The sequence below is a fragment of the Stenella coeruleoalba genome, assembly GCF_951394435.1.
Source record: "Stenella coeruleoalba genome assembly, chromosome: 1".
Lineage (NCBI taxonomy): Eukaryota > Metazoa > Chordata > Mammalia > Artiodactyla > Delphinidae > Stenella > Stenella coeruleoalba.
Genome location: NC_137169.1, coordinates 146413097 through 146433072, shown reverse-complemented (window position 1 = coordinate 146433072; position 19976 = coordinate 146413097). Strand labels below are relative to the sequence as shown.

At 52.6% G+C, this 19976-nt stretch overlaps 1 protein-coding gene and 1 pseudogene across 4 annotated transcripts in view; one reads left to right on the top strand and one right to left on the bottom strand.

Annotated features, from left to right (window-relative positions):
- The window catches only part of EPHX1 (epoxide hydrolase 1), a 41363-nt gene extending 21977 nt beyond the window's left edge, over positions 1-19386 (bottom strand). The window contains exon 1 of one of the 3 annotated variants that reach the window (XM_079925643.1): positions 19239-19386. The gene's annotated coding sequence lies outside the window, so the exon portion shown is untranslated. Of the gene's footprint in view, positions 1-2239; positions 2422-10924; positions 11059-19238 lie in introns of those variants that run through there. The other 2 variants (XM_079925645.1, XM_079925644.1) reach the window with 2 other exon arrangements.
- Positions 11231-11747, top strand: LOC307175858 (small ribosomal subunit protein eS19-like; annotated as a pseudogene). The gene has a single exon. The product of its transcript is annotated as a small ribosomal subunit protein eS19-like (transcript).
- Positions 19387-19976: the final 590 nt, after the last annotated feature.

Below are 19976 nucleotides of genomic sequence, written 5' to 3'. Positions count from 1 at the left end.
TGCTTTGTCCCTCATACCACCCAAGGCCCCAAGCAACCACTAATCTACCTTCTGCCTCTACAGACTTGCCTATTACATTTCATATCAGCTCAGCTCTTTTAACCCTCATTAGTCTGATTCCCCTGCTTCTTTCTCAGAAGGGGAAGAAAGAACTTAGTTCCTGCAAACCAATACCAGGCTGACACTGGCCCAGCATTATTATCTAGCTCCTCATCTTGCACATTCCCAAGGGAAGTAACCCCCCGAAGGTTCACATTCAGAGAAATGTGCGTGAATACGGGCACCGTCCTCGGGCCTGAGCCAGCAGAGGGTCTGCTGGATGCAGGGCAGTCAGGACCCCACCGGAGGAGAAAGCATGGATCTCAGGTGAGGCCTCAGCAGACCCACTTCCCAGGCCCATCCGGACTCTGCCTTGGAAAACTGGGGCAGGAGGAGGACGCTGCTAGCAAACCCACCCTAGGGTGCCCTCTATCTGCCACAGGACTCTGCTGGGGGCTTGCTGAGGCTCTCAGGTTTGCTCCTGCCAAGAAAAGAAAACATGCACAGGCTTCTCCCGCCTCCCACAGAGAGACGCTCTGTCCCTCCCAGGAAATCCTACCCTTTGAGAACAGGGAGAAAAGCCAGCTGCTAGTCTCTGTGGTATTCGAAGGCAGGACTAGGCTTAGGGATTGTGGGGCACTGGGGAGCATGTGGGAAAAGGCAGAAGGCAGAGAGCACAGCTGCCCCCAGCAGCAGGAGCAGATGGACACAGTTCACCCAGTGGGAGGGTCACGACACAATAGTCTGGAGCTAGGAAGGCAAGGACTGTGTCTATCCTGGTCCCTGCCCTGACCCCAGTGCCCAGCATAATGCCTGCCCAGAAAGGCACTTTGCCAATATCTGTGAAATCAGCATACACGGTAAAAGCAAATAAGATAAATTTTGCAGGATGTTGTCAAGCACAGAGAGGCCAAGAGCACAGTTGTCACTTGCTGCTGGGATATAAATGCCCAACTTTCCCTTTTCTGCATAGAATTATCCCAGTGCTTTCACTTGTCCACATGAGCTCTGAGTTCTCACCCTTTGATCAGCTCCTTGGGAAGCAGCCAGGGAAGCAGAGCTGTGGAGTTAGGGGCCTGCAGGAGAGGTGGGGCGGCTGCAGGCGCCACCCTCACTCCCCACTGCCTTTTTTTAATTTTTAATTTATTTGTTTTTTAGGTTTTTTTTTGGCTGCATTGGATCTTCGTTGCTGCGCGTGGGCTTTATCTAGTTGCAGTGAGCGGGGGCTACACTTTGTTGCGGTGCGTGGGCTTCTCATTGAGGTGGCTTCTCTTGATGCGGAGCACGGGCTCTAGGCATGCGGGCTTCAGTAGTTGTGGCATGTGGGCTCAGTAGTTGTGGCTCGCGGGCTCTAGAGCACAGGCTCAGTAGTTGTGGCACACGGGCTTAGTTGCTCCGCGGCATGTGGGACCTTCCCGGACCAGGGATCGAACCCATGTTCCCTGCATTGGCAGGCAGATTCTTAACCACTGCACTACCAGGGAAGCCCCCTCACTGCCTTTTAACAATTACTGGGTCCTACCAACTTAGCAGATCTGATGTGTGTGCAGCGTAGTTATGTCCCCGGACTTCGACAGCAAACAGAACCACGAGAGAGAATGTTGAAATGATCAGTGTTCAAGCACTGCATCTAAATTCAGGGAACCAGGACAAGGGTCACCATGATGGGCCACAGCCCAGGGCAACATAACAGATTCAAGGAGAAAGTTTAAAGCCCTTTCTCTTGCATCCTAATTAAGATAATAAGAATATTAGTCCTTGGTTCAAGGAGGGCGCTTTAGAGCCACTGATCTCGGATTACAAAGCGAGCTTTACTGCAGTGTGTTAATCTGCCACCTATTAACCGCCCTTTATTTAATGGTGGGTACTAACGCACACGAAGTAAGGCGCTCTAGGTTAGCCAGGTGTAACAGGTATTGACTGTCTGCAGGTGGGTTTTCCAGGGATGTGATAAACCATGGCCCATACAAATCCACCCACTAAGGAGTCAAAATTCATTGAACTTGACTTTCCTTTTCACTTAAGGTAAGAGTCAGAGCAGGCAAGGGACTTGCCCCAAATCGCATCGCACTTGTGAGGATTAGAATTTGTAGTCAAAGCATTCATTCCCTGTCTGTCATTGGGCATGTTGCTCCTGCCAACCCCGCCCCCATCCCATCTTGTCTCCCTTCAGCATGTTTTCAGCCTCAAGCCTTCATACCTGCTCTTTGGGACCCTCAGAGCACAGGAGCCACGACTGCACGCGGGCCGCGGCTGTCTACCCGAGTGGGTCTCTCAGGCCTGCACATTTTTTTTCCGAAAAATTAAATAATAAACAAGACCTTCCCCTTGCTGGTGCACAGGAGCTGGGGGTCCATGAGGAAGGAAGTCAGCGAGCTCCGAGAAGAGGCGGGGCCTCAGAGTCCGACCAATCAGAGTTCAGGGGCCCCCTGCGTCCTCAGGTTTAACTCCGCCCCCACGCTCCCTGGTAGGGAGGGAGAGCCGAGACGCCCACCCCCGGGGCGTGAAGAGTCTGAGCGTGCCGGGCGCCGGCGGGACGGCTACCCGGGTGCCGCGGCCGCCCTTAGGCCTCCGGCCCTCCTTGGCCAGGACTGCTGGTTTACTTAGAGTATGAGGAAAGTGGAAGTTTGAGGCTCAGGAGGGAAGGCGCCGCTCTGCCTGCCCAGCTCCCTGCACAGTGCAGGCCAGGGCGTGGAGCCAGCTGGTGACTCTCCTCCCCAGGGCGGGCTCCTTGGGGTTGGACTCCCCATCTCCCCCAGTGGGGAGAAGCACCGTTCACCGGGAAACCCAAGGCCAGCTGGACTCCGGCTGCCGCAGCCTGGGTTGCGGAGGCGGTAGCACTAGGCAGATGACAGAGCCCTTACCTGCCTCCCCTCCCCCCAGGCCTCTCTAGGCCAGTTGGCACCTGAGACGAAGAGTAGGGCTGCATCAGCCCAACCTCCCTGGGTCGGCCAGTTGCTAGGTTGGAACCACTGAACCTCCAAGCTAAAGAGGAACTCAGCAACGTGAGTTCACCCCCCTCACTTCATAGCTGGGGAAACTGAGGCCAGGGGTGGCCGTGACTCACCCCAGGTCATGTGGCCAGGGAGCAACACATCTGGAACAAAGGGAGAAAAGGACCACTGCCCTCGCTGCCCTCTACTGTAACTGCTCTAGGGCAGGGCTTCTCAACCTCAGCACAACTGACATTTTGGACCAGATAGTTCTTTGTTATGAGGCCTGTACTGTGCATTGTAGGGTGTTAACAGCATCCCTGGCCTCTACCCAGTAATACCAGCTCCACCTCCTCCCCTACCCCCACCCCCACCCCACCACGCCCCGTGTGACAACCAAACATATCTCCAGATATGGCCGAATGTTCCCTGGGAGGGAAATTGCCCTCAGTGCAGAACCCATGCTGCAGATCAGCGGTTCCAACTTCAGGATGTGTTAGAATCACCTGAGAAGCTGTTAAACGATTCAAGGGATCTGGGGTATGGCCGGAGAATCTGCATTTCTAACTAGTTCCCAGGTAATGCTGCTGCTGGTGGTCCGGGGACCACACTCTGAGAACCTTTGCTCTAGACTGAATTATAAACTCTAAGAAGGCTGGCTATCTGTCTTGCTCCCCAAGGTATCCCAGTGAGCACCGAGCCCAGTTCTGGCAGATGCAGGAATCTCACCAACAGTTGTTGAATAAACACTTGGGCCTGACCGAGGTGGGAGGGACTGTGGCCCTTCTATAGGATCAAGAAGCAAAGAGAAAATGCTATCTCCAAGGTGAGCAGACAATCCCAGAGCCTCTCTCTGCACACAGACTGGTAAGTTGGTCCCGTGCAGAGAGCTGGATTCCCCAAGCTGCCCTCCTGGTTGTAACTCTCAGGGGGAAGGGTGGACCCATGACTCCACATCCATGGTGTCCAAGATCCCAGTTAGAAATTTGAAGAAAATGCTACAGTTCCAGGGGGGCCTGCTGCCCCCACAGCCAGGCCTGTGAAAGTCTCAGCAGCCTAACTATCACATTTTACCAACCCTCTTTTCCTAGGGAGGAGAAATTCCATAATCTGTCCTTCTCACAAGCTACAGGCTAAACTCCTAGCCAGCCCCAGGAGGCACCCCGACTCTGGAGCCTGAAGCCATACAAGGCAGTTTCTCTGTCCCCCACAAACAGACCTCCAAATCCTGGGACAACCCTCCATTTCCCCCATCAGAACCCTGCTCTTCCTCCCTCAGGAGCCCGCAAAATCTCTTGTCCGTGAGCCGCCCTTGACCCCATGGCAGTGTGTATTTATGTTCGCCCCTGAACTCTCACCCCAGTGGGCTCAAGGCCTGAGGGTAACAGGCATCTTAGGGAGGGCTTCCTCGGACACTGCTGTGAGCACTTTGTATCATTGGACCCATTAATCCTCACAACAGTCCCACTTTACAGATGAGAAAACCAAGGTTGTGTAACTCGTCTGAGATCACAGCCAGTGAAGGGGGTGGGGTTGGAGAGGAAATGTGGCAGGATTCTAATAATGACAGCCAGACCCACAACCCCCCCTTCCCCAGACCGCCTCTATTCCTTATGCTTTGTTACTTGGGGAGGATTTTTCTGTACGATGAAACTGTGTGCTTCTCAAAGGCTTCTGTCCTTTTCAGCCCCAAACCCCCACCCACCATGGCTTGTTTGTAACAGGTGGCCGAACAACCACAGAACTGAATACTGTAATAGCCAAGCCCGTCGTGACAGAGAGCTGGCGGAGGCTCAGGGAGACCACATGGCTCTGCTCAAGGTCACCAGGGCTGCTTGGGGCAGGGGGACTGCCGAGAGCTTGGAAGGAAGCTGGGGAGATGCCATCCAAGTCACCTTCCTTGCAGGCGTCTTTCCTATCTTGCCCCAACCCCTCCGCCCCCTCCAGCTAGACTGCGATCTTCTGTTTCTTCTGTCTTCCCCGTGGCTCCAAGCACGGGGCTCTGCCCACGGAGGCGCTCAGTGTCAGTGCAGGCACACACTTGAAGCTGCAGGGCTGGGGTTTCAGGCCCACCTCTGGCTGGTGGGCTTCAGTCCTACCACTGGACTCAGGTAAGACGTTGACCTTTAAGATGGAAGGGTCTGTGGAGGGTCCCCTCAAAACTGGAATTGAGGTAACAGTGCTAGAGAGAAACTAGGATGAATCAAAATGTAACAGGAGACTTTCGTAAAATCCCTCTGGAAGACTGTTTGGCAGAATCTCCTAAAACTGGGCAGATACAAACGCTATGACTCAGCAATTCATTCCTAGGTATAGATCCAACCAAGGTGTGTCCACGTGTTTACCAAAAGTCACAAATGAGAAATGTCCGTAACAGCACGATCCGATCCGATCTGTAGAAGCCAAAAACTAGAAACAATCCAGATGTCCTTCCACCACAGATGATGGTCTCTTGACACAAGGGAACACCATACAATGAGAACAGACGATCTGTAACTACACACAGTGACAGGGATCAATCCCACAAACAGTGCTGGGCCAAAGATGCCAGACACAAAAGAGCACACACCACATGACTCCACTTATATAAAGGACATAGACAAGCAAACCGAATCTGTAGTAAAAGACTTGAGGATAGCGCTTTCCTTTGGTATGGGGGCTGGAGCCCAAGCGCTATGTTGTCAACTCCCCAGTGAATACAGTGTGCAGACAGGGGACAGGTCCGCATGTAGCCCAGAAAAGAGAGGCCTCAAGAGCGAGACTGGGGCGTGTGACTTAACAATGCAGGGGTGCGCTGAGCAGTCACGAGTGTGGGGTGACCACGGTCGCAGGCCTCCCTATAAGCCTGTGTGCTGCCCCTCCACTGTGGCACCCCACCCGGGCTCTGATTCTCTACTCAGTGAGAACTACTGACTCAGAAGTCAGCCGCGGGTAAGCCTGATTCCTGGAGGAGGGTGGGACATTAGAGGGCAGACCTAGTCACTGGGTCCCTGGGAACAAGGTGTCACCCCGTCCTGCCATACATCAAGGAAATGCAAACACCCTGTGAGTTTGGGGAAGCCTGGTGGCCCACTTGGGTGTTCCCATTTGAAGAGCCAGCCTGGCTTTCCTGGTAGAACCCCCGTTCCATGAGACATCGCCCCACCAACAGCAACTCGGACTACCTTTGACTTTAAGAACCGGGAACATTCTGGAGTTTACAGTAAAGGATCTTCTAGCTTGCTTCCCTGTTTGAGTAGTTCAAAGCCCAGCGCTGCCATTTTACCAGCTGGGGGGCTTTGGACAAGTTACCAAACTGCTCTGAGCATCTGTGGCCTCCTCTCTAAAATGGGGATAACGCCGATCTCATAGGCTCAAAACAGGTACTCTACCGATGTGTGTTCCTTCCCCTTCCCCCAAAGCCCTTATTACTGTGCCGAATCTTCATGCAGGAAGAGACCCCAGAGGACCCCTATCCCTATGAGATGACTGAGGGATAAGCAGGCTGGGAGCAGGAAAGTGCATGGCGTGGGCATCTGCTGGCCTCCCCATGTGCCCTCACCAAGGACGGACTTGAAGGATAAGGAAAGCACAAGGTCACGTACATCTTGGCTACCAGTGTTTTGCAGTCCATGCACCTGGGTAGTCCCCACTCTTCTGAGAAGTTACATTCTCAGTGCAAGGGAGCAGAATTCTGTTTACTAAGCCTCCCCGTTTCCAAGGAAAGCTATATTTATCTCTTCTGTGTGGTCAGCTCCTGCTGGTGTAGAAAATATTCTATCTACTTCAAAACATCAATATTTAGGAGACACCATGAAAAATTCAGAAGTAATACAATGCAAAACGAGAGTGCCTGCTTTATTATGCCAGCACCCGAAACTGGAAGGTAATTCATCTACTCCAAAAGTTCAGAGAATATATTTTATCTGATTAAGTTGTTGTTTTGTTTTGTTTGTAATGCACTTTTCCAGAATACTGGCAAAACACTTTGCTGAGAGAATGGGAGAGTGGGTGGTAGCCTTTCAGAATGAAAGCAATTTTTTTTCTTGAAGCCACAGTACCCTTCCTTAAAAAATGATTAGTTTGTCTAGTAAGGAAAATGCAGCTTTTGTTGTAAACTAGCCTAATTTTTTTAAAGACACAGTAACTGGAGGACAGTGGTCATTTAGTTCTAAAATGTTGAGCTGAGAAGTAAATCTGAGCAGCAGTTGACTACTCATAAGAAATGGGATTATATGAAGTTTAAGTCCCCACATTCTATACTGAAGCTTTGAGCATGCGCTTCTGAAACTTGGGAAAAAATTAGGAATTAGTTCAAGTTGAAGAAGTCAGTTGTGCAATATGGTGACCTTTACCCTTAAAAGAGGCAAATAGAGCAATTTATTATTTTACTTTTCTTTTGTCTTTCTGGGTCTTACTCGAAAAGGACAATTTTAACTATAGGAGACCAAGTAAAAAGGGTGCTTAGTTCTCTAGGATTGCTAAAAGGAAACCCAGTCTAATAATTTCACTGAATGTATAGTATTTCTGTTATGCTTGGGGCAAAAACACAAGTTTTAAAGCATACGATTGGGACTTCCCTGGTGGCACAGTAGTTAAGAATCCACCTGCCAATGCAGGGGACATGGGTTCAAGCCCTGGTCCAAGCCCGTGCACCACAACTACTGAGCCTGTGCTCCAGAGCCCACGAGCCACAACTACTGAGCTCACATGCCACAACTACTGAAGCCCACACACCTAGAGCCCATGCTCCACAACGAGAGAAGCCACTGCAGTGAGAAGCCCGCACACCAAAACGAAGAGTAGCCCCCGCTTGCCGCAACTAGAGAAAGCCCGCCTGCAGCAACGAAGACCCAACGCAGCCAAAAATAATAAATAAATAAAAATACTGATGGAATTAAAAAGAAAAACATACGATTCCTTTATCTTACTTATTTTTGGCTGTGTTGGGTCTTTGTTGCTGTGCACAGGCTTTCTCTAATTGCGACGAGCAGGGGCTACTCTTGTTGCGGAGCATGGGCTCCAGGCGCACGGGCTCAATAGCTGTGGCACGTGGGCTCTAGAGTGGAGGCTCAGTAGTTGTGGCGCACGGGCTTAGCTGTTCTGTGGCATGTGGGATCTTCCCGGACCAGGGCTCGAACCTGTGTCCCCTGCATTGGCAGGCGGATTCTTAACCACTGCGCCACCAGGGAAGCCCACAATTCACTTTTAGATTGATACTGAAAGTTCAAGTGAAAACTCTTTTCTTGTAATTTGAATATGTAAAGTATCAAGAAGTCATTTTGTTCTTTTAAAGTAAATAAGAGATTTGTATTGGTGCTGGAAAAGTAAGTATAAACTTGCTTTTGGATCAAAGGGCGGTTTAGTAGACGCTACCTATGACTATGAGCTGGGGTCTTTGAAGGCACAAGGAACAAGACACAGTCCTGTACCTGCTGAAGTGCATGCTCTAGTAGGACAGACAAACAGATGAACAAATAACACCTTTCTAATGATAGATACAATATATCTGCACAGATGGAAGAGAAGTGTGCAAAGTTAGAGTGGTTAGTCTGCCACAAAGGTTTCACAGAGGAGGGGGTCACTGAGTAGGGTTTTTAAGGATGAATAGGAGTTTACCAGGCAGAAAATAATGGTGGAATGGGGATAAATCTAGGGAGAAAAGAGAGCATGTGCAAAGGCATGGAAGTAAGAAAGTGCATGGTGTAAGCAAAGAACCACAAGAATCTACATCCATGTTCAGTGTAGAGCTGACGATTACAAACTTTGGAGTGCAGTCATTTAATTTCTATATTAGCTGAAAGGAGTCCCTACCTTATCTCTTTTATGAATTGTTACTTCATCATGTTGAAGCTGACTCAGGAGTTTAACTTAGAAATTGTGTTTGCAGTTCAGATGACCCTTCTGTAAATTAGATGCCAAGGGGAGTGAGGAAAGGAAATATACTTGGGAGGTGAGTATTTCATGGTTGCATGAGAAAAAGGTGGCCAGGGCAAGAGATTACTCAAAACCAACATTCCACCCCAGCTGCCCTTAGTGATTGGGCTGCTTCAGCAAATATGCCCTGAGACTGATAGTGTGGCAGACTGCCAGCTATGTTTTCCTCTTCGTTCTCAGCACTGGAATTTTTATTTTAGTTGGAGAAGCGCAGCTAAACACTACATTTCTTGGCCCTCTTTGCAGCTCAGTATGACAGGGTGATTAGGTGCTGACAAAGAGCTGGAAGTGTATTTGAGGCAGAGCCATCTGTGATCCAGACAGTACCTTTGTGTGATTAGGAAAAGGCATCCATTCCTCAAAATACCATCACAAGATGAATCTAATATACTGCTTTGCCATATGCTAGAAAGCACTTGTAAATAAAATATAAATCCATGATGTTGATGATATGAATGGCATCCTTGTCCAGTAAACAACCTACACAAGAGTACATGGGTCCTGCATGTGTGTGGAAAACTATGTAGAGAGCCCTGACTCAGCTGGGAAGCACACCCTTTTGCCCTTCCCCTTTCTTTTCATGCTTCCTGGGACTCAGACATGATGGCTGGACTCTGGTAGCCATTTTGGACCATGAAGTGATCTTGAGGATGGAAATCAGAGATGATGGAAGGATCTTGCATTCACCATGGAGCCACCAGCCCAGGCCTGGACTGCTTACTCCCAAACTTCCTTTGTATGACAGGAAAATAAACTTCTATATTGTTTAATCCATTGTTATTTTGAGTTTTCTATTATATAAAGCCTAACATAATCCCAACTAATTGAGAAAGTCAGGGCGGAAAGAAAATATATCAAGTTCCCCCAGGGCGCACACTCTTGAGAACAAATGCCCAGTCTTCAAAATTTTCAGTGCTCTATTACTGTTCCATCTCTGGAACATTTATATGATAAATAAACATTTTCCTGCTGCCCCAATCATATAAAGGTATGTTCTCAAAAGACAGCAAAGAGGAAACAAACTTTCACTGAATATGCTTTTGCATGTTGAAAAAAAAAATTCTTTTTACCAAATGCATGTACTATCTACCCCAAAACAAAATAATTATACATTTAAAAAATATGGACAACCACAAGAGTGAGTCTTCCCTGTGATCCAGCTCCAACAGTGAGTCAGACACCTCGCAGCACCAGAACTGCGCAAACGCACTCAGCAGCTGAGGTGTGACTTCCCAGTGGCCAAGAAGCCCTGGAGACAAAGGTGAATCCGGAAACTCAGAAACCCATGGGCATCTGAGGGCCGGGGGCCTGGCGAACATGTGAAACAGGGTAAAGAAAGCTGGCTGGGCTGTGGGAGAAACACTGGCTGCCGAAGAACGGGTGTCCAAACGGGGCTGTCCTTTCTGTGCACATGGCTCCCACTGCCACCTCTGGACAGATGACAGACATGAGCATCTCTAACCCAGACCCCCTCTGAGCTCCAGACCCAGGCACCCACCTGCCAAGTCGATAGTTCCTCAATGTCTCAAAACCTCCTCCAGTGCATCTGAAGTTGCACTTGTCTCCCTAAACTTTGTCTTCCTCTGGGGTTCCCTCTCACTGTAGCTGGCAGTAGCCACCTTCCAACTGCCAAGCCAAAAACCCAGGCGATGTCCTTGAAAGCCCCCTCCTCCATTTCATCCACATCCAATCTCTCGGCAAGTTCCGGCAGCTCTACCTCCCAACTTATATCCCCAATCCTTCTCCACCACCACCACCGCGCCCAGGTGCCCAGGTGCGCGTCTCTCCTTGGACTATAGCCGGTCCACTCACCCCTGCTCTGCCCCCCAATACACTCTGTAGCCAGAGCGATCTTTTGGCAATGCAAATCTGACTCTGTCGCACCCCCTGCTAAAACTCTTAAATAGCTTCCTGCTACTTTGGGGACAAAGCAACGCTGGTTAAGGTGACCTTCAAGGCCTGTGTGGTCTGACCTGCCCACACCCCTCCCAGGCTTCAGCCCTGACCCCCATGTCCTTTCAGGCGTGTGTGCTCACCTGCTCCCTCCGGCTGCAGGGCTTCGCGGAAATGCTGGTTCCCTCTGTCTGCAACGCTCTTCCCATCCCTTCTCAGCTCCTTAACTTGCGTTCATCCTTCCGATTTCAGATCGTGTCCCTCCTCCAAGCCTATTTCAGCACCACGCACCTCTCCTTCCTACCCCTCGTCACTGTCACGTTTGTCCATGACGTTATGTGACTGGTAGGGGTCTCCCCCACTGGAAGGAAGCTCTTTGAGGGTAGAGACTAGGGCTGCTTTGGCTCCCCTGTGTCCCCAGTGCCTGGCACTTATTGGATGCTCGGTAAATATTTGTTGAATGGCCTTTTCCCCTGGCTGGCAGCTCGGAGGCTGCACGATGCCTGGAGTTACTGTAAAAGACGTGAACCAGCGGGAGTTCGTCAGAGTGCTGGCAGCTTTCCTCAGAAAGTCCAGGAAGTTGAAAGCCCCTGAATGGGTGGACACTGTCAAGCCGGCCAAGCATAAAGAGCTCACTCCCTACGATAAGAATGGGCTCTACACACGAGCTGCTTCCACAGCAAGGCACCTGTATCTCTGGGGCAGCCCCGGGGCTGGGGCGGGGGCTCCGTGACCAAGATCTATGGTGGGTGTCAGGGAAACGGTGTCATGCCCAGCCACTTCGGCAGAGGCTCCAAGAGCGTGGTCTGTCGGGTTCTCCAAGCCCTGGAGGGGCTGAAAAAGGTGGGAAAGGACCAAGATGGGGGCTACAAACTGACATCTCAGGGACAGAGAGATCTGGACAGAATCGCTGGACGGGTGGCAGCTGCCAACAAGAAGCATTCGAACAAAATGAAGTGCTGTTGACAATTTGTGATAAAAAAAAAATTTGTTGAATGAATGAATTTAAAAGTTCTTTGAATGACAGCGTTGAAAATGATCAGACCTTTTGAGCAAAAAGTGGCTGAATTCTCCTTGAGGAATTATAGACGACCTACTTCTGAGCCTAGTTTGTAGAGATGGGCCGGTATCCCAGGCGCACTGTAAATGTCAGGGTTTGGGATCTAGAAAGATGAGGCTCAGCCTCAGGATCCTGCTGACCACGATGGGGGGAGGGGTGGGCCAGCCAGCCTGCCCTCGGAGAGTCTTCTCCCTCGGACCCAGGCAGGTGGTGAGAAACTCACAATCTGAAAATGCTCCCCAAGTCATAGAAAGCTACTAGCTAACTCCAACTCCTACCATGTACCTGGCCTTGGGCTGGATGCCCAAATGTCCTTCAAGAGAAGAGGCCGAGGGCTTCCCTGGTGGCGCAGTGGTTGAGAGTCCGCCTGCCGATGCGGGGGACGCGGGTTCGTGCCCCGGTCCGGGAAGATCCCACATGCCGCGGGGCGGCTGGGCCCGTGAGCCATGGCCGCTGAGCCTGCACGTCCGGAGCCTGTGCTCCGCAACGGGAGAGGCCACAACAGTGAGAGGCCCGCATACAGCAAAAAAAAAAAAAAAGAGAGAGAAGAGGCCGAGAGGGTGGACACAGACCTGAGCCCCAGGAGAAGGCCCAGCTGTGGCCTGCACGGGGGATTCCTCCCTCCAGCCTGTTGTCTGATGTCTTCCTGACAGGGATTCAGACTCAGGAGCGTAATAACCTTGTGTTCCTTCTGGGGAAGTAGTCGGCCAGTGGTCCACAAGCGCGGGGCAGAGGGGTACACTGTGTGCCCCCCGACTCCAGGCCAGAGAAAGGCAGGGCTGGGGGTCTGTGTGCTTCCTCGGCCTCGGCCCCTCGCCGCCCTACCCAGCCTTGCTGCTCCTCCCTGGGGAGAGACATATCCAGCAGAAAGGGGAAAACAGATGGCTTCCCTTCCACTCCAGGTGGGCATGTCAAGGAAGGCCACCCAGACCAGGAACGTCCCTCCAAGCAACGTGCACCGAAGGCTGGCCAAAGCCTGGGGCTCCCAGGGGCTCCCCAACAGCGATGCCCGAAACTCCCAGGCAAGCTCACTGTAGCGGAGACCACTCTGGCCCAGTACAGATGGGGGAATACCCTGGGGGAAGGGCCTCCCCAACTCTGCACAGCCCAGCACGTAACCAGCCTCTCCACCCACAGGCTTTTCTCGGAACCCCAGTGGCCAGCGGTGCTGGGGTGGGCCAGGCCCATGGGCAAGGTCAGCTGGGCTGGACAGATTAGAATGCTCCGCACTTGGGACAAGGGCCATGTTTATCTCCCTGAAAGATCTGGAACCAAGCCCCGGGAGAGCAGCCTGGCAGGAAAAGAAACATGTCGTTTGTAGGCAAAAACAAGGGGAAGTAAAAAAGTAAAAACAGTGTGGGGGGGCAGCCTTATTATGGGGAACCCTGTTCTGGGGCCTGAGTGAAGGCACATCACTGTATGACCTGGAGGGTCACCCCCGCCCCCTGCCCCCATCCCCATGCCCCCAACGAGATATATATATATATGCACACACACATACACACACCTGTATAGACAGAAAGAATACAATTACTGACTGCTGATCTGATCTGATGAAAATCTTTATGGACTCAGGAGCCAGCTCGGCTGGTGGTCAGGCACTCAGGGCCTGCTTTGAATCCTGGCCCTATCCCTTACCAGCCATAGCCTAGGTAAACTTAGGCCAGTGTCTTCATTTCTCCGAGCCTCAGTCTCCACACCTGCAAAATGGGTGGAATAAAGTACATCCCTTACTGAATGAACTCAGGGAAAGTGGCCGCACAGGGAACAGCTGTCACAGGCATTCGCTTTTTGTTTTTAAATCCTGAGGACACTAAAGGTCGGGGAGAGAGGCCTACCCTGAAGCTGAGGGAACCTTCCCTGAGGAAGTGTTATCTGAACCAAGAAGGGAAGTTAGGAGCGATCCTTGAAAGAGAGAAAGGCAGAGGGTTCCAGGGCGGATAGGATGCCTGAAGGCCAGTGTGGCTGGAAGGCAGAAAGTGAGGGAAGCACGGCCTAGGATAAGGATGGGGCTCTCGGCTCTGGGGCCTGAGTGAAGGCAGCCTCAGCACCTGCCAGGAGGGTCTGGATGGGTGAAGGGGGGGAATCATATGGGTGGGCTGCCTGGCCCAGAGCACCTTCAGAGAGGGGATGCTGACCTCCACAGATTTTAAACGCCCCTGAGCTGGGGGAGCAGGGGCCACCACAAACTCATTTACACAAGCTGCCATGCAGACTTTTAGTTAAACAACACAAGTGGGGAGCAGACTCTCTCCACCCTGCAGGGTTCACACACTCATGCTCTGGGAGTTTCATTTGAATCCTTTCCATCTCGCATTCTGTCAAGTTGTCCACTGGTTTAAATTACCAGAGAAAAAAACCCAAGTGGAACACAGTTCACTGCCTATGAGGAAAAAACATTACCTTCCTGGAATTTCAATACGTGACATTCTCTATTTGAGGAGAGAAAGACTCCTATTTCAGGAGATAATAGGCGTGGGCCTATTATATAGGTGTATAATACACCGATTTGATTTCCTTTCCACCACTAACCACACTCTCTCTCCTCCCTCCCCTCCCCAAGGCTGCTTTTCCTCAGCGACGTGCTCCCAGTCTGGAAGCTTCCTCAATAGTGTGTAACAGGATAGCACTGCGAGCTGGGCCACAGCACAGTCATTTGAGCTGGCTTTATTGTCTGAAATGCACTGAAAGGGTCCCTGTGCCTCACGTACTGCAGCCCTAAGGACTAGAGTCTGAGCTCAGAGGAATATTCTGGGTTGCTGGTGTCTTGGTGAGGTCAGTTTGCTTGTGGAAATGTCTAGGTTGCAAAAAGAAATAAAAAGTCAAAAAAGGCTGAAAGTACTTCTGAAGTTCAACCAAAGGTCCAGGGGGCAACTCTGAAATTAAGGTGTTCCATCTTGACAGTATCACTGTGACCCTGAGACCCACCTGTGGGAAGGGGGCACAGACCCGGCCGAGGGCAGGGGGCCACCTTCCCCCACCTGGTGGCCAGCCTGCCGGCTCCTGCGTCCTCACAGCGACAACTTGGTTCACAGGCAGAAAACCCGGAAAGCAGGAAAATACATCCATTTTCTCCTAAAGAGTTGGTAAGAGCGTCAGATTTCCCTGAGCCCTTGGCACTCAGGGGTTAATCATGGAGCTTGGTGCTGGAATCAGTGTTTCTCTTACTTTCCAAAAGGTCCAAGTCTCTCCAGTTCTAACAAGAAGGGTAGTACAATCAGAAAGTCGCACCCAGTATCGCAAAGGCCACTCATGCCACCTGGAAAGCCAAGTGGCAGGCTGAGCCGCCGGGGGACACCCTGAGATGGTGGTCCTCGGGGAAGGCCCACGCCCAGCCACTGAGAAGCACCACACGGGTCTCTGACTCAGAGGCACCTGGCCTCCCGCTGCTGGTCACTGGCTTCCTGCAGCCCTCACGGCTCACAGCGCAGGCCACACCCTGGCTACAGCCAGCCCGATAGGCCCACGGCGGGGACGCTCAGAACCCTTCCAGAACATGAGGACGTGTCTGGGCAGCACCACCTCCTCTGAGGAAGCCCAAAGAAGCCCTGGACTTGGACATGGTGGTGGGAAGACTCCGTAAGCACAGCATCTCCTGTGCTACGATAACCCTAAGAAGTAAGGCGTAATTGTTTTCTGTTTTAAAGAGATTGAAAAATGAAGCTCCAAGAGGCTAAACAGTTTGCCCAAGTTAACCCAGCTTGCAAGGGCCAAGAAGATATTTCGATTCAGTCTGTTTATCAATCTTCCCAAATGCTAAAGGTAGTAAAAACTCCTGCTCTTGACTCGGGACAAGACCCATGGTTCCCATTAGCTATAGATTCCTCCAGAAAGTCCTTGAAATCCCCAAATAGAAGAGCATTTTTTTTTCCTACCGCAAGCACTTTCAGTTGAGCCTAACAGGTGTGGCTTAGCAGTAGTTGGACTGTGCATTCAAATGGCTCCTCATGAGAACGGTACCCGCTGCCTGACAGCAAAGCCAAGACAGACCATGGGGTCCAGTGGACAGGAAGACTCCACTGCAGGTCCTTGAGCCTGTCTAAAGGAATGTTCACAGGCTAGACTTCAGACAGTGAAAATAGCTGCTCTCTGGTGACAAAGGATGAACGATGACCTCCCTCAGGAAGTAAACATAGAGTCATTCCTCAGTATCCGTGGGGGATTGGTCCCAGCACCCTCCGTATACCAAAATCGGTGGATGCTCGGGTCCCATATATAAAATGGCAGAGTACAGTCTGCCCTCCGTACGGCTGGGTTCCACATCCACGGCCTCAAAGCCTAGGCATATGGAGGGCCAACTGTAACCTTGATGGCAGAAGAGGCAGTTTCGGTTTGAACCTGGTTTGCACAATGGCGTGTTCACTTAGGCAACCAAGGGCAGGATCGAGCCGTTCTCTCCTTGATAAGAGAGCGTCCAGCACTCCCTCCTCAGGGAAGGGGGTGGGGGTGGGGGCTGGATCCTTGGCAAAGCTTTGGTTCCCTCTTGGGGGAAATGCTGGGGTGCCATCTCCCTGCTGCAACTTCCCCACCTGACCGTACGGCCCCTGGAGCCTCTGCTCCTAAACCACTAGGCTCGGGCCAAGAACCACCCACCAGCAGCCCACAGGTGACCCGTGGGGCCAGCTGACCTGGGTAGTGACTCTTCTGCCTCCACCCTGGGCCCTCGACCTCTGCCTGGGGTCTTGCCTCCTACACCCTGGCCAGGCCCTTCACTCTTATTTGACGCGGCCCGCAGCGAACCCGGCGTAGGCTGCAGGACCACCTAGGCCCCATCAAAACTGACAGCTTCCCAGTAAACTCTTTCCTTTTCTGAAGATCCCTTTGGATTCTTAACCACAGAATCATCACATATTAGATCTGTAAGAAGCCTTGCAGATTATATAGTCCAACCTCATTTCATGGATGAGGTCCCCAGAGGGGAACTTACTGGCATAGCTGGGATACCAGCCAGATAGTCTTCCTATGCCAATTCTCTTTCCACATCACTGTATCACCTCTCAAAGGAATGAATCACTATGATGGGATGTAGGGTCCTATCAGAGGTGGGTTTTGAGCATGGGATCCTAGAGACCCCTCAAGTCACCACAGGCCTGTTCTGTCTGTGTCCACTCCAGCCTGAGTGGGTATGCTCTGGGCTCCTTCTTCGGCAGTAGTGAGCAGCTCACACTGAGCCCTGCCTTATTTTGTAAGCCCAGCTGGGTTCCATGTCTTTGAGTAACTCAGCTCAAGGATGGAAAACTGGAATCTGGGCAGCCCCCGCCTTCCCATGTCTGGGCTAGGCCAGGATGCTGGAAGGAAAGTCAAGGTGCAAGTCAGCAATCACTAAGCCTGGGCATGTTAGGTTATGTCGATGGGAGGGTCACCGTGTATTGATAACATGGGGGCCCCCTGTGCCCTCCAGCTGGTGCTGGATTTAGACCTCAGACATGAACGAGGACACTACAGGAGGGGGCTGGGGGAGGCACTCCACTTCCTCCAGTGATCCGATGCCCTTTCTCTAAAGGTCCCTCTGCCCAAAGAGGCCCCATTCAGTCTCTTACCACGGACATCCCACTCCCATAAGTCTGTACCAGCCCATGCACTTAAGGGATAGCCGGGAGGCAGGTGGGATTACACAGGGAGCATGTGGTGGGAGCAGGTGGTGTTGAAGTTCACCCTGGCGGCCTTGCTGAGCAGTTATTTCCCATGCAAGACTTTCCTTTCCTGGAACTGGAGGTGGGGGGAGCCTCTTGTTCTCAGGCTGAGCCAGTTAAGTTTATCCAGTAGCCCACTCACACCAAAGGACCCCGGTGGCAGCTTGGCCCACACTCAGCAAACACAGATATAAAGTTCATCCATGCCAGCCACATGCCTGCCATGGGGCCTTTGCACTTGCTTGACCTGTGCACCATCACTCCAGATAGCAGTCTGCCACCCCCTTACTCCTCAGTATTATTCAAATATCCCCTCTCAGGGGGGCCTTCTTTTACCCGCCCCCCCACTTCTCTTTTCAGTGCTGTATTTTGCTCCCACATCGCTTTCTAACATAGTTTATATTTTACAAATCTATTGTGCATATCGTCCATCTTTCCCCCAGCAGAACGGTAGACTCCGTGAAGGCATGCTCCCTGCTGAGCCCCGGTGCAGGGGCAGAGCCTACACACAGTGGTCAGCATGCTCGCACTGCCCACGCCTAGGTGTGGACATGTGGGAAGGAAAAACTGCTTTTTGCTAAATCAGACTTCTGGGGCTAGTGAAAGGCTCCTACAACGTCCCCAAGCCCCCACTCCCTGAAGGAAGCAACCACCATGCCAGAAGACAATGCTACTTCCCGGAGCGGTGCCGCTTCTTGCCGAAGTTTATTTTTAACGCTGAATTCAGAGTCTGCGGAGCGGCACTGAGACAGGCATAAATCCCAATGCTCTCAGCAATTTCCCGCAACAGCTCGTGAATCCGATGTACTGGGTGCTGAGGTGCCGAATGCAGAAGTCCCCCCTACTCCACGGCGGAGCCGGCACGGAGCTACAGCGCGGGGAGGTGGGGCAGGGCAGAGAGAAGGCTGTCTGCGCATCCGGGCGCCAGGGGCCCACCCAGGCTTTGTGGAGCCTGAAGTTTATATAGTGGAGGAGAGCGAAGAGGGTGGGGGACGAAGCTTCAAAATAAGTCAAAACTAGGATCACAACATTGTTAGAGTCTGACCGCGCCTCCACCCCTTAGGCGTCAGAAGGGCCGGGCAAGTGAGGGGCCGGAGGTTTAAATTCCCCAGCTTCCTGCGGGGAGGGAGGCTAAAGGAGACTCGGGCCTCTGCTGCGCTTACACTGATCACATCCCTGGGCTCCTGCTACATGGTGAACTCTTAACCCCGGGCCCAGGTTTCCTCTCCCTTGCGCTGAGCTGAGCAGGTTGGCCTTCTCTCCCGAAAGAAGAGCAAGGGGAGGGAGAGAAACACTGGAGCGGCGCACGGAGATGGCGAGAGAGCACGTCTCAGCTAAGAGACCTGAGATCGGTTTTAGGACTCCGGTGACAAACAAGTGCAGTTGCACTGCGTGACCCAGACGCAACGTGGAAGCGGTACTCTCCAGGAGAGCCAAGCAACGGGGTCCCGCTGCTCTCCCCCGCTGGCCCGAGCCCGCTCGCAGGGCTCACGCGGGCCTCTCCCGGAGCCCGGAGCGCTTGCGGGCCAGAGGGGGCGGGGGCCGAGCGGCGCGCTCGGAGCCTAGGTCTCGACGGAGCTGCGGGCTGCGGGGAAGCGGGCGGGAGCGGAGGCCTGTCTGGAAGTCTCCCTGGAGCCCTGGCCGGACGGCGCCGGCCGACAGCGTCCCCAAGCCCGCGGGATCGCGATCCGCCCCTGCACCCCGGGAGCGCGGTCACGGCCGCCCGGGCCCCGGAAACTGCGCACGACGCCCCCGGGCGCTTACGGTCGTCTGCTCCTGGCTCCCGGGCTCGGCGGCAGCAGGTACGCGGTCCCTCCGGCTCTGGCTCCCCGGGTTCCCCTGCTCCCTATCCGCGCGTCCCCTGCCAACACCACGCTGACCCCGCCCCGGCTCGGCCTCCCAGAGGGGCGGGCCGGGGCCGGGCCCAGGGCGGCGAGGCTACCCGGGTTCAGTCGCGCTCCGCCCCTGGAACCTGAGCGACCCGGGCGAATCTCTGCACCTGCCTAAGCTCCGCCTCTGCTTTGGAAGAGGGCTCTCAAAGTGCTGCCCGCGGACCCGAGGACAGAAACGAAGCCGAAGTGTTTAGTAACTCAGGCAGTAACTTTGTCCACTGAATCAGAAAACAAACCCGAAGGTTGCACGTTGTATGACTTGTTTCATATTTCTAGCCGTTCATTGCTATTGTATTTTACACATGTATTGGTCCAGGACAGATTGGGAAATTTAAAAACAAACAAATTTGTCTTTCAACACACAGAGTCTGAGAAGCATTAGTCTGGGTGAAAGTACGACCCATTCAAAGTGGTCTTCATCGCACTCGTAGAGAACGGACGTGAGGGCACGGATGGGGCGAAGGGTAAGCTGGGACGAAGTGAGAGAGTAACATGGGCATATATACACTACCAAATGTAAAATGGATGGCTAGTGGGAAGCAGCCGCATAGCACAGGGAGATCAGCTCGGTGCTTTGTGAGCACCTAGAGGGGTGGGATAGGGAGGGTGG